Consider the following 23,422-nt stretch of genomic DNA (forward strand, 5'->3'; position numbering starts at 1 on the left):
AGGCTTGCTGGAGAAAGTGTGTCACTGAGGAGTTTTGACGATTTAAAACAGCCCCACTTTCTGATCGTTCTCTGCACTTCCTTCCTACCAATATGAGCTAGCTCATATTGTGTTCCTGCTATACTTTCCTGATCATGATGGATTCCCCCCGAAATTATATACTGAAAATAAGCCCTTCCTTTGTCAGTTGTTTCTGGGCAGGTATTCAGCCCTAGCATCAAGAAAACAATTGATACATATGCTTGCTTTTTTTTTTTTTTTGGTAGGGTCTCACTGTAGCACAGGCTGACCTGGAATTCATTCTATTTTCTAAGGGTGGCCTCGAATTCATGGTGATCCTCCTATGTCTGCCTCCCGAGTGCTGGGATTAAAGGCATGCACCACCACGCCCAGTTTGCTTTTAAAATATTTTTATAAAACTAATTCTTCTAGTTACTTCCTGCATTTATTTTTTTAATGCCATACAATATAACCCAAAATATAGGCTCTCCAATATAAATAAACAGCTTTATGAAGTTTTTAACATATATAAAACTAATGACAGTAATGATGATTTATACACACACACATATATATGGTCAGTTAGCTACTGGTTTGTCACAAACCACACCACAATATAGTAGTCTAATACAACATGTTTGTTTCTTTGTTTCCCATGCACATAAAATAGACTTGAGAGCATGCTGAGAACTCCTTTGATCTGGCCCAGTTCAATGTCATTTAAGTTACAAATGGGTTGTAAAATTTTCTCTTTTTTCTCTTACTATAAAACTCATTAAAAAACAAATTCTTCGGTTTCAAACATACACACATAATATGTGGTTTTGATTTATTTACTGTTCTATAAAGGCATGAGGAATGTCACATATTTATTTCTAACAATTATTTTGAAATGCACTGAAATTTAATAATTTCTCTATCCCTTCTGAACATGACCATTTATAACTATGTGCAAAATAAGATGAAAACAAGAACCCAAAATTTGAGGAATTCAGAGAATTGCTCTTCCTCTAAATAAGTGGCTAGATTGATAACTCTAATTCAACTGGAAAGAGCTGTATGGTCGCTAAGAGTATGTGATTAACATGGCTGTGACTTCATTTCTAGAATATCTTGGCATGAACGATAACAGTAAAATCCAACGAGCATGTTGCTAAAAACATGGATGTTAAGTGGACTGGCCACTCTCTGAGCAATGCTAATTTTCTCATTTATCATGTAGGACTACTAACAAAGCCTACATGACAGACCTGAGAATTAAATGAGATAAGGCACAGAGCAGAGCTCCTGGTACCTAAGGAAAACACCACAAATTGTATATTGTTATGTAAGATTATGATAATAAAGTTACGCTTCACAATCTCAAGTATTTTCCCACACATTCCCTCATGGTTTCATAAACACAGATTGCAGTGATAGGCAGAGGAATAAGCTCATCCAATGCGGTGAAGCTCCTTGCCCAAACACAAAGCTATCAATGATGCAGAGATAGAATTTTAACAAGGAAGGTTTCTAAGTTCTCATTGGATATCTTCCTCCACACCACAACTTCATGATGAACTGTTCTTTCTCAAACAGAGCTTCTTGCATGAAGCATTACACACAGGCCAACAAAATTCTTTGTTAAAGAGCAGTCAGAATTGAGTCATAATCTAGTGATAGTTACTACAAGTAACCGATTAAAAAGTCATCAGACAGATGGCTTATCTAACTGGAATAAAGTGTACAGAATTTATGACTATAATAATTAAACATATTTTATTTGTTGGTAATTACTATAAATTACTGAAAATCTTATTTAAACAAAATTTTAGTAAAATGACTTGTTTCATTTCTACTTTCTAATTGGCAATGAAAGGAGTATCCAAAATATATTCTTTTATATTTTAGAAGAAAAGATAACATTTTAAAAAGTATAAGCATATTGCATTAAGAGAGGCAGCAAGGAGCCCCCACTGTGATCATAGCAGGCAGGCCATGACAGCAGGCATTGAGAGCACTTGGCAGGATTTGCTGGACTTTTGGCAAGCTGACAAGCTCTCCTGATTGGTCCCTGTGATGTTCAACTAATTTATATGAACAATCAGCACCTGCCTGTGTGTATGTAAACTGTGCACTGGGTTGCTCAGAGGTCAGAGTTGATAGATTGCAAAGGGGGAAGCCTGACTGAGGAAGTCAGCATCTGAACCACAGAGCCACCTGGGCTCCTCCAGTCAAACAGTTCCTGCCCCAAAAGCTTCTGGAGAACCTGTGCTTGTGTACTATATCTGTACCTCCCCCTAAACCTGGACCTTCAACTTGGACTCACTCCTGCCTCAGGGAGAGACAAACTCCTGGCATTCACTGCACTGGATTTCCCTTTTTTTTATAGCTCCTGCTTGAACAAGACCCCCCCTCCTTCTGCTCTGGCAGTCTTGTCTTCTGCTTCAATAGGATCCAGCAGCCTTTCAAACTTGTCCAAATCCCCTTTAACACTTGACCAAAACCCCTCTTCAGCCATACTCTGAGGTCTGCCAAAAACTAAGATCAGGGCTGGAAAGATGGGAGTTACAGGTCAGCGCCCAAGAAGAGAAGGAAGAAAAAGATAGGTAATGTAAAAGAGAGAGAAGAGGGAGAGAGAGACAAAGAAAGAAAGAAACAGGAGAAGATTGAGTTACGTCTTCATTGTACCCTCTCTAGGGCCTTGTGATTCAGGTGTTCCCTCTAAGGGCCTGGTGAAGGGTCAACCATTTAGTCTGTCTTTTAGGATGTAGAATTTTATAGTACCATTGTCGTTTTGGTCCAGTTTTGTGTCCCCCACCCCCATCCATAACCTTCTCTCCATCCCCACCCACCCTATTGTCTGGTCCTTAAAATGCTTGTTAGGTATGTTGGCATCTCAGGTAGATTCAGGTTAGGAGCTGTAGATGAGTGAGACTATGTGGCGATTTTCTTTCTGTGATTGGGTGAGTTCACTGTGAATGATCTGTTCCAGGTTTGACTGTTTTTCTTCAAATTTCATTGTGTTATTTTTCCTTACTGCTGTGTAGAATTCCATTATGTAGATATACCACATCTTAGTTATCCATTCGTCTAATGATGGACATCTGGGTTAATTCCAGCTCTTAGCTATTATGAATTGAACAGCTATAAACACGGCTGAACAAATCTCTCTGACGTGAGGCGTGCAGCTTTTAGGGTACATGCCCAGTAAGGGAATGACTGGGTCTGTTGGTAACACTATAGTCAACATTTTTAGGAGTCTCCATATTGTTTTCCAAAGTGCTTGTACCATCTTACATTCCCACCAACAGTAGGTGAGGGTTTCTATTTCTCCACATCCTTGCCAGCATTTATTTTCATTTCATTTCATTTTTTAATGTTTGCTATCCTTACTAGGGCTTAGTGGTTAAGGCATTTGCCTGCAAACCCTAAAGGACTCAGATTTGATAGCACAGTACTCACGTGAGCCAGATGCAGAAGGTGGCACATGTGTCTGGAGCTCATTTGCAGTGGCTGGAGGCCCTGGAGCGTATGTGCTCACTTGCTCTCTCTCTCTCTCGCTCTCTCTGCTTCCTTCTCTTTTGCTCAAATAAAATAAATTGAATTTTTTAAAATTCAGATCAGCAGCTGGACAGATGGCTTAGCAGTTAAGACATTTGCCCGGAAGGCTGAGAATCCAGGTTCGATTTCCCATTAGCCACATAAGCCAGATACACATGGTAACACGTGTGTCTGGAGTTTAGTGGATGGAGTTCCTGGCATGCCCATTCTCATTTTCTGATTTTCTGCCTCTTTCTCTCTCTCTCTCTCTCTCTCTCTCTCTCTCTCTCTCTCTCTCTCTCACTTTCTCATCTGCCTCCTTCTCCCTCTCAAGTAAATAATTTTTTTTTTTTTTAAATTCAGATCGGCAGCACTCTCATGATGAGAATCTTGAAGCCTGCCATGGATTCATATTGTAACACCATTACATTTTGTTGGTCAGCAATTTGCCACCACCAAGAGTCACAGCTGCAATGTTTACCATTATAAGGCCCTTTAGTTGACAAACCACTGTAATTTAGATCAGAGCAGGCATTTTCACTTTTATGTCTTCTTGCTCTGGAAGGATAGACTAGTACCAGGAAGAAGAGCTAACCTTTTCAGTATCATTTTTGAGATTTTCCCAGTGGCTTCCTGATGATGACATTGTTGGTTCTTATAATTAAAATAAGTGAGAACTACTGATGCATAAATTAGCAAGTGAAAAGCCAACAGATAACTCTGCAGGCCTGTATGGATCTCAAATAATCCAAACAGCAAAAATAAACATGATCTGTGGAAGGCAAGTAACAAGGAAACTATAACTGTAAAAGGCATGGGTTTATACTTTATTGTTTTGGCATGAATATGTGAGTTCTGGGGAAGGGGTGCAGATATGCATACATGCATGGGGTTTACACCAAGTGGCTTGTTCAATTACTCAACAGCTTAGATTCTGGGGGAGGGGACAGTTTCACATTGAACTTCACTGAAGTGACCAAGTCAGCTAAACTAGCTGGCCAGTAAGGCTTACAGATACACCCATATCCACCTCCCCAGTGCTGCAATTATAGGTGTACCACCACACCCAGCAATTTACAAGTCTTCTGGGGATCAGAGCTAAGGTCCTCATGTTTGTACATCAGGCACTTTATCTCCCTAGCTCCAAGATTTTTATTTTTCGAAACTTGTGTTTGTTTAAATTGCCTTTCTAATTGTGAAAAATAATAATAATTTAAATATTATTAGCATATTTTAAGCATTTCCTCAGCACATTGCCTTTAATTTTAATGATTTTTAACTTTAAATAAATTTTATTTTTAGGGCTAGTAATAGAAACCTATCGGACTTAAATTAACCAAATAAGTGAACAGCAGAGTAACATCAAAGAGTAAAACAACAGAGAATAGTAAATATTTCCTTATAAATTTATTATAATGTGATAACTAAAATAACTCTCAATAAGCATAAATATAAAAATGCAAAAGATCTATTATTTTATGGGGAGAAATGCCTCATGTGCTACCACTGCAGACATTCAAATTCCATTAGTTCATTCTTAGATCACTTAGAAACATATAATTTATGCAAGACATAATAATCAAGCCAAAATTAAATTACTCAAAATTAACATATGAGTATTCAGTATGTCACATGCATCTGATTGCCTCATTTTTATTTGACTTTGGTATGTGTAAGAAAAACTTGAGCCGGGTGTGGTGGTGCACACCTTTAATTCCAGTACTCGGGAGGCAGAGGTAGAAGGATAGCCATGAGTTCAAGGCCACCCTGAGACTACAGAGTGAATTCCAGGTCAGCCTGGGCTAAAGTGAGACCCTACCTTGAAAAACCAAAAAAAAAGGAAGGAAGGAAGGAAGGAAGGAAGGAAGGAAGGAAGGCAGGCAGGCAGGCAGGCAGACTTGAAAACAAGTTGTGTAGCTTAAGGTTTTGGTTTTCCAGCACTATTCATAAGGTGCAGTATGTCCTTTCATTTTATTTACTAATAAGAAAAAGGAACTTGAGCTATACTTGGGAATTTTCTTATTTAGTTTTAATCATAATGTATGCACAGATTTTGGGGTTTTTATTATTGCTTTGTTTAGATATAGAAGGACTAAATTCAGGGTCTTTAGCATGAAAGGCAATTAATGAAAAGCTGTATCTTTGCCCCTTTTGTTATTTTTTATTTGGTGACTGAGTCTCACTAAAATTGTTCAGGTTGGCCTTGAACATGTAATCCCTCTGTCTGGGCTTCTCTAGTACCTGGAGCTGCCTGCCCCCAACACAGGTCCTACTTGTATGCAAAGATGATTTTACCATGGCAGGGGCTTTTTGTGGTAGTGTTCTTAATGTCTTTTTTTTTTTGTGGCAAAGACTTTTAATTATGCCTGTTTATTTGAAACTTCATTTTGGTGAGCTGAGTCCTAATTTACCATAATCATTTTCCATGTTGTTCTCCATCTGGTAGGTCATCTTCAGATTCTTAAATTGCTCTACTAAGAATACAAATAATTTGCTGAAAGTTTTGCTACCTAGTTTCTCTATACTGCTAATACCATGGTTAAGTCAGAAAACTCCAGATATCTGTAAGATGATATTAATACAAAGTATGTTCTATTGATGACTACTTTAACAATTTCTCATCATCAGCTAAGTAGTGAGACCTATGATAAAATCCCAGAATAAAAAGATGAATAAAATTACAGAACAGTAAATAACAATTAATTGATTATAATAATGTTATGAAAATTCTTTCTCATGAACAGTACCACCTATGCTTTCTATGACTATTCCAAGCTTTCTTACTACTGAATTCATCTTTAAATTTGGGACTTTGTTATTATCTTCAAATAATCTGATTCTCATACTAAAGTAGTCTGAACATTAATACCAAGCATTCTGAGCTGTTTGTGAGATAGGGGATTGATCACCCAATCTAATTGACATATACAAGCTATAAAGATGTCACATGGTTCTCTAATCTCTTCCCAAGCACAGGATCAATGTTATCAATTGCATTAGTAGCATTTACATCAGTCTTGTCAAACTTATTCATATTAAAAATCCATAGGGGCTGGAGAAATGGCTTAGCAGTTAAAACACTTGTCTTTGAAACCTAAGGACTCAGGTTCAATTCCCCAGTACCCATGTAAGCCTGATGCACAAAGTAGCACATGCATCTGGAGTTCATTTACAGTGGCTTGAGGCTGTGGCATGCCCATCCCTCTGCTTCTCTCTATCTCTCAAATAAATAAGTAAAAATAGTTTTTTTTTTTTAATTCTGGCATAGGATTCTAGTTTAATGATAAATATTTACATAATTCATTTGAACTTTATTTGGGAGCTAATCCTGTGTTGCTCATGATCCTAACAACCTGCTAATAAATAAGAAAGACATTTCATGATGCTGTGTAAGATGATTTTTATTGTTCAAAATATATACTGCAAGAACAAAAAATGATTCTTCTTTTTCAGTACTTGGGTTAATCATGTACTAAGTTCTTACATATGCTAAATAAGCATTTTACCACTGAGCTATGGTCCCAATTCATTATTTTACTATTTTTTTGAGACAGGCTCTCAATAAGTTGTCCAGGCTGACCTTAACTTCACTCTGCTATCTAGGTAGGTCTTGAGCTTTACATCTTTCTGCCTTAGCCTTCCAAGTACTTGGAAATGCAGACTTGTACCACCAAGCAATGGGGAAAAGTAAGGGATGAAATGTAGTCCATGCTGACAACCATGTGGTACTTTTTGCAAGACTGACAGGATCTGGGATAACTTAGAGAAAAGTGTACCTCTGCAATGTAACTCTCTATTATCCATGTGTCAAGAAGCTGCATCTTCCAGTAATCTCACAAGGTATTATATATTTACAGTCTTATATAGTTTGTGAGGGGGTGTGGGAAAATATAGAAAAATAGTCACATGACTCCCATTCCGTGCCCTTACTAATCACATCTGAAACCTACCTCAAAAACACCAAATTAGGGCTGGAGAGATGGCTTAGCGGTTAAACGCTTGCCTATGAAGCCTAAGGACCCCAGTTCGAGGCTCGGTTCCCCAGGTCCCACGTTAGCCAGATGCACAAGGGGGCGCACGCGTCTGGAGTTCGTTTGCAGAGGCTGGAAGCCCTGGCGCGCCCATTCTCTCTCTCTCCCTCTGTCTTCCTCTCTGTGTCTGTTGCTCTCAATTGAATAAATAAAAAATTTAATTAAAAAAACACCAAATTAATACTACTAATAATAAGCCCCTATCTATCCCACCCTGTTACTAGTACCTTTGTTTAGGACCACATTGTCTCTCACGTAGGATGCTTTGGGTATCTTTGAACTTGGCAATCTCTCTATACTCTCTGGGTTCTCAATCTATTTTATGTCCTTGCTGCCTGCTTATCATTCAGCCCCAAATCTGGTAAAATCATGCTCAGCTACACACATTGTCCCCACTCAACTCTTCATATTCAGCAGGAACCTGAACATACATTCTCTCCGGCCTTCATGAACCTCTTCAATGTTCGATTTCCATCACCATTTTAAAAAGCCATTCATGATCTGGCATTCTTTAACCCTTCTTCTAAGTAGAGCAGAGACAGGAGGAGCACTGGTTTTCCCTATTCAGCCAGTTATGGAAAACAGGGACCTTGGGACTCAATTAGACAGTCTTAGTGATGTAAGCTGGAAAAGTGATATGGGGGGCACCCAATTTCTTCCCATGGCCTTCACATGTATTTTCATGGAGCCTACACATCAATATACATTTGCATAAAACACACACATACACACACACACACCAATAAAAAAGAAACAATGGGGGCTGGATAAATGGTTTAGTAGTTAAGGCACGTGTCTGTGAAGCCTAAGGACCTAGGTTCAATTCCCTAGTACTACATAAGCCAGGTGCACAAAATTACACATGTGTCTGGAGTTCATCTGTAGTGGTTAGTCACCCTGGCATGCCCATTCATATTCTTTCTTCTTTCTCTCTGCCATAAATTAAAAAAAATATATTTTTTTAAAGAAATGGTATGGAGTGGGGACGAAAGGTGGTGATATGTTATAAATATCAACTCTGTCCCCTCATCCACTGCACAGCCTTAAGACCCCTTTAAAATGCTACTAGCACATAATAATGCTTGAGAAACACAATTTATGTATTCCTAAGATGCTCCTTCCAAAGCCATTGTTGTATATATTTACAGGGAATTGTTAGAAAATTATTTGTACAATTTAGTGTTTTGAAGACATCTATAAAGTGGATTAAAAAGAATGGTTCAGGTCTTGAATTAGCAAAGCACAAAGAGGTGCTTTGTAAACCTTTCTCAGAAGAAATATGATTCTATGAATGCTTCTCAAAGATAAAAGGAGGTAAGTTTGAAGAAAGTGTAGCTAAGAGATGCTTCAACTCCACTGTAAGAAGATTATGTACAGACATGAACTAATCACAACCGAAGAGATGGTGTTCCAGATATCCAGGATCTAAGGGAAAAGTATTATTTATGTACTCAGAAGAGAATGCAATTGGTAGGTTACAGAAAATGTAGCTGAACAGTCCTAGTGGGGGCATTTGAGAAATACATATACCTTTCCATTACAATGGGTCACACTGTGCTGCGATAACAAATAACCATTCAATTTTAAAAGCTTACAACCACAAAAAATAATTTATTGTGCAACATGGATGGTATGGGTAAAGTGTTTGGCACAGGCTGGCTCTTCTTGAAAGCTCAGTGGTTCTTGCTAAAGGAATAGTCAACATCTGAAAGTTGCTGACTGAAGTGTCAGAGAGAAAAGAAAGATCTTTGGAGGTGCTCACACTAGCTCACCCTACTAGTGACATTTGAAACTTAGCTCACAATTCCTTGGTAAGATCTGGTCACCTGGCCTCATTCAACATAGAAATCCGGGAAGTTCAACTATTTCACACATCCAGGAAGTGCATGGCTTGAAAGGTGATATGACATTCATATCAACCCCACCACCCTGAGGTCACACAAAGAATAACTTTCTTTAAAAAGAAAGAAAGAAAGAGAGAGAAAGGGCGGGAGGGAGGGAGGGAGGGAGGGAGGGAGGGAGGGAGGGAGGGAGGGAGGGAGGGAAGGAAGGAAGGAAGGAAGGAAGGAAGGAAGGAAGGAAGGAAGGAAGGACGGACGGAAGGAAGGAAGGAAGGAAGGAAGGAAGGAAGGAAGGAAGGAAGGAAGGAAAGGAAACTCTAAAAACCCAGAGAAAGCTTATCACACATTACCATCTACGCAATGAAGCCATATGGCAGCTTCACTTGTCCTTGCTTTCTTAGTTCAGCATAGGTAAACCCCAGCAGAAACGACAGGCTGGATCACCTTTTCCCCCAGTACAAGTGTCCAGCACTAGTCTGGATAGAACTAAGGTAAGGAAAAATGTTAGCATAAGATTAATTTAGAGCTTCTTTAGCATGTAAATGATATGCAAAAATAATGCTCACATGATTAGAAGTGAATGCAGATAATTTTGGTTTCTATAATAATAAATAAAATGAGTCCTATCTGATATTTTATTCATGAGCAAAAACAAAACAAAAAAGTGGAACTTTGGGTGGAGATGCAAAGCAGAGAAACCAACTGGCTTCTTAAATAAGAAGCACATGTGGTTACCACTACCAACTTGGAAGTCAGCATGGACTACCTGGTGAGTTCTAGACATTGGTTACAGAGCAAGACCTTGTCTCAAAAAAGAAAACTAAAACCAACACACACACACACACACACACACACACACACACACACACACACAGATAAATACTACTCTCTGTCTCAATTACAGATGTTTATTTTTGTAGTGGGCTAATACAGAGATGCATAGCTGGTGAAAGTGCAGAGAATAAGTGATTCTTGTTTTCTCATCCCTAAATAGGACTGCTAAGTCACCCAGGCTCAAGGAACCTCCAAGAAGGGGCAGAGAGAATTTAAGAGCTAGATGATGGGGAAGAGTGCTGTGGCATGCTGTTTTCTGCATATGGTATGGCCTGCCTGTTACACTCACAAACTCATAGTATCTATAGTTTCCTGCACAAGCTTATGCCCTTAAAATTCTATCATAGATGTGGGAGAGACTCATAAAAACTCATTTCTCCCAGAGAAGCAACTGGCAGTTAATGGTTGCTTGGGAAGAAGGGAGGCATGGACTTCAGTGATGGAGCCACTAGTATGCTGCCCATAACACAGTAAATAATATCCTCTCATGTCCATGGAAGCAACCCTAGTTTAATTCAATGTGTGCTGCACACACACATACACAACATGAAAGTAGGAAGGAGATTACTTGGGAGGAAGAAGGGTTTTGCAGGGATGGGAGAGGAATAAAATAGAGTAATGGGGTAGTGAATAAGATCAAATTGTAGGGCTAGAAGAGGTGGTTAAGTAGTTAAAGGCATGTGCTTGCAAAGCCTACCCCAGTACCCAAATAAAGCCAGATTCACAAAGTGGCACATGTGTCTGCAGTCATTTATAGTGGCAAGAGGCCCTGCCATGACCATAGTTCCTCACTCTTTTTCATAAATAAAAAATCAAATAAAATACATTATTTTGAAAAAGATCAAAATAGGGCTGGAGGGATGGCTTATCGGTTAAGGCACTTGCTTGCAAAGCCAAAGAATACTAGTTCTATTCCCCAGCACCATGTTAGCAGGTGCACAAGAGGGCGCACGTGTCTGGAGTTCCTTTGCAGTGGCTGCAAGCCCTGCTGTGCCCACTCTCCCTCTCTCCCTCTTTCTCTGTCAAATAAATAAGTAATAAAATATTTTTTGAAAAAGGATCAAAATATATTATACATAAGGAATTGTTAAAAGTAAAAAAAAAATTTTAAAGTGTGTAAATTTAAATGGTGTTTCAAAGAATATTATAGCCAAAAAGGAAGTAATTGGAGGCAGACTTTCAAAGTAAATCCAGATGAAAACATAACTGAAGATGGCTTTAAAAATCCAGAGTAAAATAGCATATATATAACCCAGAAAATTTCAGAAGCATTAGGTTAAAAAGCTATTACTGAAAAAGGACAAAAAAAAAAAAAAAAGTTTAGAAATCATACAAAACTGTCCAGGACTTTCTTCCAGAAACATAAAACCAAAATTAAAGATAAAAATGCTGTGAGAATTTGACTTAAGTCTGAAACACCTAGGAAAATGCTCCATCACAGCAAATGAATGGTAGAAAATCTGATTAGATTCTGTAACATGGGCCAAGAAGGAATGCTGGGCAAAGACGAAAAACGTAATTTATTTCCAGCAAAGTAGATTTAGGCATAGAGTGATAAAAACCCTTATACAATCAGAACACCAGAAGCAAACTACCATTAAATCAGTAACTATCTTATCTTCAAAGGTTTTTTTTTTCTGCTTTTATTCTATTTATTTCCTTTTTTTTTTTTTTTTTTTTGTCTGTTGGTGATACACAGAGCACAAAAGAACTTAGCCCACGAGTGCTAAAAGAGATAAAATATTCCAAATAAAATAAATAAATAAATAAAATATTGATTATTTATTCAGACTGTCTACAACTTGAAGATCAAAACATGGCACTAATACAGAACCATATTGCTGTCCAAGGGTCTCCAATCCAAAGTAAATAATGACGTAAGTTATCATCTTTATTTTTACATGGTAACAATCCAATATATTGTTAACCTTGTTTTTTGCCTCTAAAAAATAATTCATACTATATGAAAATTTGAGGAAATTATGTTATGAAGAAGTAGTTAAGATCCATTAGAACAAACATGTTTAAAGTTCACTGCTTTGGTACTACTTTTTCACGCAAATCTTCACTTAGTTTTAAAAAGCAATGGACTTAATTACATTTAAGATTATTTTATCAGCAGCTTTTAACTACATACTTAGTATGGGAACAAATTCATTTGTATAGGTACTGAGTATACAAGCATATTTTATACCCACAACCTGTCTTACTATGAGAAACTCCATACAGGTTATACAAAGCAAAAATACTCATTACCTAGTTTTGCATATTAGGAAATAAACACAGCCAGAGATTAATGTAAGACATTGTTGAAGCTCATCTCCTAGCAATCAATGGTACTCAGGATTTGCAACAGAATCTTCTAACTTGTTTTCATTGTATATTGCCTCTTACTAATTGGAAGTAACATACTAGTATGGTTGGGATACAATTTAAAACCAAATGCCAGGCTGGAGGGATGGCTTAGCAGTTAAAGCAATAGCCTGCAAAGCCAAAGGATCCAGGTTCAATTCCCCAAGACCTACATTAGCCAGATGCACAAGGGGGAGCACATGTCTAGAGTTCGTTTGCAGTGGCTGGATTCCCTGACACTCCCATTATCTCTATCTCTATCTCCCCTCCCCTCTCTCTTTCTCTCAAATAAGTAAATAAAAATAAAACCAAATGTCTTTAAAGTCACATTTCAATTCATCCCATAAATAATTAATGATAATTAACTCGAAAATTATTTTGTAAAATATGATAAATAAAAGTAAATGTTACCCTCCTAGGTCACTTGTTTTTCAAGACGTACAGGCCAAAGACAAAAGATATTAATAATCATGTATTAAATTACACACATATAAAAGAAAGCTTGTGTAAAAAAAAAAAAGAGTTATTGTGTTTTTGTCCAGAGATTTTGAAATAGTTTATTGATAATATGACACGAGACTGGTTTTAAAGTATGAGTAAGATTTTGTATACATGACCTATTTCACTTAAAGGGATCCCAAAATCCAAAAACATGGAGATATACACTAACAATAAGTGGTTTTATATTAACAAACTTATTAAAGTGCTAGATAAATTTTACATTTGGAAACAATATTCCAAGTTAAAATAAAGTATGAAGTATTAATTAAATTCACAATACTTTATTCTTATAAAGCAATCAATACAGTTGATATAGATGTATTTTTATTGTTGCAAAAAAGCTACAAGGAAAGGTGAATGTTTTAGCCCTTATCCTCCAAAATGCAAATAACTTCCAGTTTTCTACCCCCATTACTACATTACTACCCCTAGAACATCTCATGATCATCCATATTCTAAAGCTATAATTTGTATCCATTAATTTCTACTGCATCAAACTTCACACTTTCCCATGAGCTTTACACCATCACTGAGCCTTCTTTTTCAGCCAACTTGTAATGTATTTGATTTTATTCTCCTGATCTCTCCACAAGATCTGTAAAAGCAACTACAGAGAATCACAGAGAATTGATGCACAAACTAGAAGCTCTAGGGATTGTGGGATGGGCATCTTATCTACCTCTTCTTAGAAGTAACTTAGCCAAATCTAAGTTTTTCATTAAGCTGCCTGTAGAAGACAGATTCAGGTTCACTGAGATGAACTTCCAGACAAGGCACAGTTATGGAGGAAGGGAAATTTATTGAAGCTTACAGATCCAGGGGAAGTTCTATAATGGCAGAAGAAGCTGGCCTGCCTTCACAGGTCCAAGCAGAGAGAAAGAAGTACAAGCCTAAAGGTCAAAAGCCACAGCACACTTCAGGAACTCCAGCTAGGCACACTTTGCATATCTTTAGATTGAAATCTGAAACCCACCACCACACCTTAAGATCACCCAGTGACATTGCCTCCAGCCAGGTGGCTATAGATGCAAACTACAAACAAACAACTGAATATATTGGGGGCCACCTATTCTATTCAAACCACACACTGCCAAAGCATCTGAAAGTAATATGGAGAATGCATTTCATTTCACATTTACTTCCTCAATCATTTTCACATACAGGTGTAGTTTAAATATATCATGTTTACTGTGATTTCAGCTAATAGACCAAATTTTCACTGAAAATGTATGTAGTATCTGATAAGGAGACTCTTGAATACAGAACCAACCATATGTGTAAATGTCTTCCTTTTAGTTTGAGTATCTCCAATTGTAACATCATAATTGATATGTATGCTACAGAATTTGATTGCTGATTGCAATCAAAAATTTCTTGATGGGGGAAGGGGGAAATGCACTGCTAACACTTTAATTTAGTTAGGGAGTATGAGATTTTATAGGAAAAATGAAAACTAACAACTAAAGCTACACAAAAAATCATTTACTACAAGCTTTAGTGGGATACAATTACTACGAGAAGATGTTTTCGAGTGATATATCCACAGTATGAATAAAAGGAAAATGGTTAAGGCCATTCATGGAGACCCAAGAGGGTCCATGTTCTATGTCTATTCTGTGTGACTCACAGGAATGAGCCCCATCTTTATATTGCTGCCACACCATTAACAGGGCGTATGCTTCACCATCCTTGAAGAGCAATCCAGTCATACCAATCACAATGGAAATCGTCTGAGCATCACTGGAAGCACTGTGCTTGCATAAGTATATAGTATTGTAATGAAAACTCCTACTTCACATCAGTCTTTTGGGGTCCTTTAATCCTTAGTGACTAAATCTTGCTTTCTGCTCATAAAGCATGTATGTACCCTCAGTATTTCTTCTCTCATATCTTTGGCAATATTACTTCTTATTCTACCAAAACCTTGGGTGAGAGGAAGCCCCAGGAGACATTCACTGTTGGTAAATTACACATTTCTGTAACTTTTCTACATATAAATGTTTTATTTTATAATCAGAAAACAATGAAAAGCAAATAAAATCTACATATAAAAAAGGGCTTCTATTAGACCAAACAAATGATTAAGGAAATGCTTTTAGCATATGTGTACACCTAGGATCTAGTATAATGTTCATAGTAATGCTGATGATGATTATACCATTTATATGCCATAACTGTATTTAAGTAACCAAATAAGCAATATTGAGTAAATTTACAGATTTATACAGCCAGCACCACAACCACCCAAAAGGATTCATCACATCAAAACTCACCATCCCCACTCCCAGGGCCAGGCAAGCACCAATCAGCTCTAATCTTCCTTCCTCCCTCTTTTTTAAGTATATGCTGTGTATGGACACATGTGTTAGCACCATCATTTCCTTCCTCCCTGCCCCATTCTGCTAAGGGCCTTCCTCATTAGGATTGCCGATATTGCCCATGGGGTTGTGGGTTATGAGTTGTGAGACCAGCAGTCAGTTATTGTTTATGTGGAGGCAGGCAGTGCCTCTGGATGTGTCCTCCCAACCAGTGGCTCTTACAATTGTTCCAACCCCTCTACCACAAAAGTCCCCTGAGCCTTGGTGGGTGTGTTTTAAGTCAAGTTCAGTGCTGAGCTCTTGGAAACTTCTGGATGTCTGCTTTCACGTGTGTTGAATATCCTCATGCTCTCACATTTCTGCAGATTTATTTTCTTATTAATTAGTTTTGCCTTCAGCAAATACAGTTAGTTTTGTACCATTATTAGGCTCATCCGTGACCTAGCCCCTCCCCATTGATATGGGTCGTGCATTGTGGAGTTAGCCCACAGTTATGGGTAAGATAAATGTCTCTGCATATCATGACCCAACATGTGGCTCTGACATTCTTTGATTTATTTTTATGTCCATTTTATATGAACAGAAGCATACAATACAGGGTCCTTTGTTTCTGCCTTCTTTCATGTAGTATAATTGCCTAAGGTTTATCCATCTGGTAGTATGCATTTTTTTGTTCCTTTTTATTGCTGAAAATTGTTCCAAAGTGTGAATTTATACGCTTTGCTTTTCCCCTCAGTTCTGATCTGATACAAAGTGGCTTTATCTACAAATATATATTCGTTAAAGACATAGGGCCATTCAAGTTATCCACTTTTTCTTGTATATGTATATGTAATATAACACTACATATTCAGGGGAGCATTTCTGAAGACACTGTGAAAAGTGAAACTTCTAGACAATAATTACAATTATCTCTCATTTAATAGCTGCTTAAACAAAAAATATTTTACTTTTATTCCAGTGGGTTATAATCAGTTTGCAATGACACCAAATTAGATACACATTTCCAAATTCCAGTATGAACAGAGGCAGTTTATCAATGTTTTCATCATTTCCAATGCACCAATAAAGAATATCTTTTGACAGATTTGGTTTGCTAAGATTATTAGCAAGGTTACATATCTATTATTAAACACCTTCTCCTTTGAATATCATCCCCTTTTACAAATCCTTTCCAAACCTGTCTTTCTTCAGTCAAATCCAAATTGCCTAGTGATGGGATAAATACATATTTTTTATTATTTGTTTTTATTATATATTTTATTATACTTATTCCTGTCCAGTACCTGTTATTTGCTGGGTGTGGGGGAGACAGAAAGAGGAGAGAATAGACATGCCAGAGCCTTTAGCTGCTGCTAATGAACTCTAGATGCATGTGCCACCTTGTGCATCTGGTTTACGTGGGACCTGGGGAATCGAACCTGGGTCCTATGACTTCGCAGGCAAACACCTTAACTGCTAAGCCATCTCTCCAGCCCAGGATAAATACATTTTAATTTTACAGAGATATGTCAATAACAAAAACTTCGCATGCAGTTCCTGAATGAGATGGTAGCACATCCTCTTTTTGTTAGCTTGCCAACTTCTGCTTTCTCTGGTTAACCAGATTATCAAATGCTTAAGAACAAGAACCAGGGCTGGAGAGATGGCTTAGCGGTTAAGCGCTTGCCTGTGAAGCCTAAGGACCCTGGTTCGAGGATCGGTTCCCCAGGTCCCACGTTAGCCAGATGCACAAGGGGATGCACGCGTCTGGAGTTCATTTGCAGAGGCTGGAAGCCCTGGCGCGCCCATTCTCTCTCTCCCTCCCTCTATCTGTCTTTCTCTCTGTGTCTGCCGCTCTCAAATAAATAAATAAAAAATCAAAAAAAAAAAAAGAACAAGAACCAATTCACATTCACCTTTGTATTCTCAATATCAAACAGAAAATCAATTTAGCATTGATAAATATTAACATGTTCACTGTTATGGACTTAACTGACACCAAGTTCTTACATACAAGTGAAATGGAATAAAGAGAAATCATTTGCAATCCGTAACATATGCTTAACCAGCAGATGACAATCCAAGTTTTCCTCTCCTTCTATATGTACATATACAAGTGTATGAGTGTAGGGTGATATATATAGCAAAAAGGGTGTGTGTCTCAAGTCCAGTAAAAAATTATTAAGATGATCAACATACTTCCCTTTTGAAAAATGAAGCCCACTGTTTTGAAATCAACATTTATCACAAAGCACTGTCGTTGGCTCCCCTGGTACACTGGGTGCAATAGTTTTTATGCTAATTATTTCCCTTCATGCTGGCTACTAGATAGATATCTTGCAGCTAACCATAGACACATTATAATAGAATGAGATTGTATGAAGACACAGAATACTCTTATGCAGCCCAATTTAGAATCCATTTCAAAAACACTATAGTGTTATATCTAGAAGCTGAAATGTGCTGAGAATCTAAGATTTATGCATATATTTCTGTTGCACTAAAATTTGGTTATGCTCTTTGTAAAGACAATAATTTTCTCTTTATAGACAATTTGATATTATGTTCTATTGTATCTCAACAAGAAAGCAATTTGTTTTCTAGCCTAGGTACTTAGTTTGAATTTAGTCTTACTTATTTTGCAGAGAAAGTAAACTCATACTGACAATGAATCTAAAGCTCAAGGGAAGGAAATGGTACTTGACTTACACTTGAAACCAGCAAAGACAGGCTGTTTTTAATAGTAACTAGTGAATATGTTAAGAAAAGCAACAAATATATTCTTGTTTTGGATCCTAGTAGTCCTCACACTTTATTCAAAACAGTAAGTAATAATTCCAGTTCCAAGTTCAAGGAGTTCCGTAGTTTAATGAGCACATCATTATTACAATACAGACTTTAGAATTTTATTCTTATCTGCCACATTCTTCTTAATCAACTAGATGGAGATAACATCACTAATGATATTTAGTATTATTTAGTGGCATGAAAACCACTAAAACAAAACAAACTGAGTTTTCTTAAGCCTTTTTTTCTAAAAAGGTAAGATACTATGATGTTTGTGCTAAATGTTAGTGATTAAAACATTAAACCACTATTCCACAAACTAAATACTGTTAAAATTTTCATAAATATATGGCAATTTGGCTGACTTTAATGAAATCAGTAAGTTATTACCCTGTGTCATATTTACCAAACACAAGAAGAAAGAACAGGGACTCCACTGAAACTTTATCATAAATGATGTTTCATTCTGCTTACCCTTGCCTCTTTTTTGTCATCATAACTCTTTTAGAATAGCTAAAATGACCCAAAGCATTTTTATGTCTCACACAAAATTCACTGAAAGAATTTCACACGCCACAAAATTTGTGCCATATTAGTAACTGAGTGAATCATCTTCTGTGCTACATTGATATCATTGGAGAAACATCACCAATGCATATATAACTCAAATTGGATTTTCATGACACTGGGTAAGAATCACATAATCAAAAGCATCTCAACAATATATCCTTCCTTACAAAAGTTTGGTAAATAACACTTTATATGTGTGTTATTTATTTTATGACATACTGTTTGTCTGACATTTACATGGCACCATAACATTTCTGTCTTTTTTCCAAAGTTCAAAAATAAGTATGATCAAATTTTAAACATTAAAATCGTGAGTCAACATAAATTTCCCCATTGTGCCAAAATCAATACTGAACCTTAAAAAAAAGTAAAGAACTTTTCCAAAGTGACACTGTTAGTCAAAAGAGACATAAGTATTCAAGTCTTCTGAAGTCAGTCACTATGTTTTACTTCTTCATGCAGTCTCACAGTAACATGTAATCTATCTCACTTGGGAAATATTTGAAACCAGGATTTTCTCTGTAGGAAACTTTATTTGAACAGTACTACCAAAATATTTTTTTTCTCAAAAAGATGCTTTAAAAGAATGAAAGGATGAAACAAAGGTAACATCACTAAAGGCTTAGATGAAGTTAAGGTTTCCTAAAAGGTGTTACTAATTTCTGAAGAGGTATACACTGACAAGGGTGACTCAATTATCTGATTAACATGAATATTTCACATTTGATTACACTGGATAATTTACATAGGAAATAGAGTTAACAATGTGGAAGTAAATTACTGAAAGGATAAACACATTTTGTCATCTCTTTATCTCCAGTGACTACTCATCTTCCTTTGCTTCCCATAAACAAAAGCCACTGGAGTTGCAGCCAGACCTAAGACACATCCACAATGAAAGAGATGACCAGCTTACAGTTCAGATTCCCAAAAGAATCAAAACCACACTCTGGTGCAGTGTTTTAAATACAGAATTCACAATACATACAACAATCTTTGATATCTTAAGACTACCTCCCATTTAAAAAATAAACTTTGGGGGCTGGAGAGATGGCTTATCGTTTAAGGTGCTTGCCTTCAAAGCCAAAGGACCTCAGTTCAATTCCCTAGTACCCACATAAGCCAGATGCACAAGGTAGCACATGCACCTGGAGTTCGTTTACAGTGGCTGGAAGCCCTGGCACACACATTTTCTCCCTCCCTCCCTCTCTCTGCCTCTCTCACTATGCCTCTTTTCCTCTCTCAAATAAATTAGTAAAAATAAAATATTAAAAAAATAAAAATAATAAACTTTTTGGCTTTCATTATAAAGGACAGGAATGACAAAAAGGAAGGAAAGAAGGAAAGGAGGGAAGACTAGTTTTGTTTTTTTTTTAAGCATAGTAAAATATTTACAAAGGTAAGTGAAGTTAAACAGGTAAGCCTGAAACAGAATTTAAATTGTTTCCTCTGTTCTACTTTTCTTTCCTTATGAAATAGCTGTTTAAAATTAAATTTATTTCAGGAAATATAGTGTTTTTTATTAAAATTGTTTTTTTAAGTATCAAAGTAGCCCCTAAACTATAAAAGAATATGGCTTGGTGACATATCTTTTCATCAAAGTCATAAAGAGGTTGGGTGAGGACTATCAACAGAGGGAAATGTTCATGAAAAACCAGAAAATTTATGTCTTTTTTCTTTTTCAATCTAGCATGCTGCCTTGTGGATAAAAAGCAACCAAATTGGAGAATCAGTAACTGACAAGCCTGTTTGCATACAGAGTGACCTCCTCTCCTTGTACTACAGGAAAACATTTCCACCTAGAGTCCTTTCACAGAATATCTAGAGACCAAATGAAATCAACCATAATGACTACCAGAGCCAGATACTAATCAGTTTTTAATTGAAGCATCAAGCCAATTAATTTGTGACAATTTCCTGTCACTTCTTTATTCTTAACATGAAGTTTCAGAGGACTCAGATGGTTTTCAGGTGCACAGTATTGGTGGAACTCTTCAGCACTTACGCTTTTAAAATCACACACACACACACACACACACACACACACACACTAGAGCGAGAGTCCTAAAAAGAATTTGAGATTACAAACCAGCATCACTAGTTTGATTCAATTAAATGTCAAAACAATACAATTCCACGTAAGCATCATCTCCATAGATTTTTTTTTTTTATACTAGAGCATCTTCTTTTGGCTTCAAGAGTGTGTTTCAGAAAGACAATTAAGCCCCATAGTGTTATTTTACCTTGGTTAATTCAACCCAACAAATAAGTGAGTTGCATCTATATATGCAGATTTAGATAAGTTTTCACATCATAAAGTTTAAAGAAACAACATATTTAAAAACCTGGGCTGGAGAGATGGCTTAGCGGTTAAGCGCTTGCCTGTGAAGCCTAAGGACCCCGGTTCAAGGCTCGGTTCCCCAGGTCCCACGTTAGCCAGATGCACAAGGGGGCGCATGCGTCTGGAGTTCGTTTGCAGTGGCTGGAAGCCCTGGCGCGCCCATTCTCTCTCTCTCTCCCTCTATCTGTCTTTCTCTCTATGTCTGTCGCTCTCAAATAAATAAATAAATAATGAACAAAAAAAAGAAAAACCAAACCATCCTACTGAGGACTTCAGTGAGACAATGATCCTTGCTTTCTCACAGAGCTCTAACTAAGGTAATACTGAATGAGTAACTTTATACACATCTTCTGCTAGACGCTAGGTGATATTCTTCAATGGAAAAATCAATACATTATCTTTCTTCCATTTATATTAAATTACAACTGTTACATAAAAATATTAACTAACATTTTTACTTTAATCAATAAGGCAAATAGGGGATTCTGTCCACATGAATAATAACCAAAGGACCTCATCCATCACCAACAGTCAGTCACTCCGTTTAAACAATAATAGAGTGAAATGCTCAACAATATTCCATTAAACATTTTTTTTTTTTTTTTTGGTATTCAGCAGGGAGTGCTTCCTTATTCCCGTCCTCCCTTTCAAGCTGTACTGAAATAATTCACACTACAAAAGGATGAGCATCCTGAGAAAGATCTCTCTGTAAAATGTTAACCACTGCTTCCCAGTTCTGGAAGAAAAAAAAAAAGGAATTGTTCATGCTTCCAAAGGTTTCATAACTGCTAGATCTGGGCTTTTATGCTGTACTGTTAGAATTCTATGCTCCTTCATTTGTTTGGTGTCTCTTCAATACTGATCTTCAAGTGGTTTAGTATAACAAGAGGCATTCTTAGAGGACCCTAAAATTGCATCAGAGTGGACGAGGACTACATGTGACATGAGCAAACAAACACCAGAGCACACTGGAAAACATTTATTTCTGACAGAGGTATCGCACCAAGTACGTGTAATACCTCATTATTTATTTATTTATCTATTCATTTATGGCTTCCATATTACAATTCAATATACTCAGTTGCCACTATGCCCAAGGCAGTACCTATCACTAATAATATGTGTTAGTGGTTTGAGTAAATTGCGCTACTAAAGGCAGTGTGAAAGGTAAAATGAACCTTGTTTCATCAAACAATATGAACTCAAGGCTATTCCTCACCCACTGCCATCACACACATCCCAAACACACAAGCTTAAGTTCACCCTCCTTCCTCCCATAATGTTCCAGCAATGAGTCCCTTCTTATCCTTCTCTCTTGCTCCCTCCCTTCAAGTCTCAGAGCCCCTTTGCTCTGTTTTCAGAGTCAATCCCTTGGGAAAGGAGAGCAGTACTACGCTGAATGGGGTGAAGAGGAAAGGGGAGGAAAGGCGGAGGGTGTGGTTTTCTTTTTCTCTGCCACACCCCATCCCTGTAGTCAGGCACTCCCGTCCACTGCAGCTCAGAGGGAAGCCAGCAGGTCCCCTCGCTCACCTCGGAGCAACTAGCCCAGACCGGGCGATCACCTCAAAAAACATAAATTAAAAAAAAAAAAAAAAAACTTTTACAGCCAGCAGATGCCTTGGGTAGGCAGGCAACACAGGGTTCCAGAGCCCCACCGAGGAGACTTTAAATGGCACCTTTCCACGCGGACCTTCCTCCCCTCTCCCCTCTCCCCAACCTGAGCCTGAGCGAGGTTAAAGAAGGAGAGGAAGGGTGGAGGACGTAGAAAGAGGAATTACCTCCAGGGGATGCCCGCAGGGCACTGACTAGGCTGGCATCCCCGAAGTGGCTCCGGATCTGGGCACAGCTTTCCAGGGCTCAGCCTGGACTGACACCGCGGCGCGGCGCGCAGCCTAGACGCGCACCTGGACCCTGGATCACGGACTCCGGATCCCGGCCGGTTCGCCCCCCGCCGTCGCCGCGCCGGCTCCGCCGCCCCGCAGGCACGCCGGCTCCCCCAAGCCGCCCCTCGGCCTCCAGAAGCCCCCCACACCCACACGCTCCGCGGCGCCCGCTGGGGGCCTCTAGCGGAGGCGACGGGAACCGCAGGCGACCTGCGGCGCCCGGGCTCCGACGCCCGCTGCAGCGAGCCGGCCAGGCGGCGGCGTGGGCACCGGCAGCCACCCCCGCCCCACGCCCGGCCGGGCCGAGCACGCCGCCGCCCGCACCGGCCCGCTTGCGCCCAGCTCAGCCGCACCGCGCTCCGGCCGCTGTTGCCCGGGCCAGGAACTCTCCGGCCGGCCGTGAGGGGGTGGGTCTGGAGGGGCCGAAGCCAAGAAAAACCTCGCCACGGAAACTGAAGGA

General features: G+C 38.3%; 1 protein-coding gene across 2 annotated transcripts in view; it reads right to left on the reverse strand.

The window, feature by feature from the left end:
• Lingo2 (leucine rich repeat and Ig domain containing 2) overlaps nucleotides 1–23,422 on the reverse strand; it is a 1,280,444-nt gene that overhangs the window by 1,256,671 nt on the left and 351 nt on the right. Inside the window, exon 1 of one of the 2 annotated variants that reach the window (XM_045160271.1) lies at nucleotides 22,858–22,990. The exons of the other annotated variant lie outside the window; for it this stretch is intronic. The gene's annotated coding sequence lies outside the window, so the exon portion shown is untranslated. Of the gene's footprint in view, nucleotides 1–22,857; nucleotides 22,991–23,422 lie in introns of those variants that run through there. 2 annotated transcript variants of the gene reach the window in all.

Source organism: Jaculus jaculus, chromosome 1, assembly GCF_020740685.1.
Source record: "Jaculus jaculus isolate mJacJac1 chromosome 1, mJacJac1.mat.Y.cur, whole genome shotgun sequence".
Taxonomy (NCBI): domain Eukaryota; kingdom Metazoa; phylum Chordata; class Mammalia; order Rodentia; family Dipodidae; genus Jaculus; species Jaculus jaculus.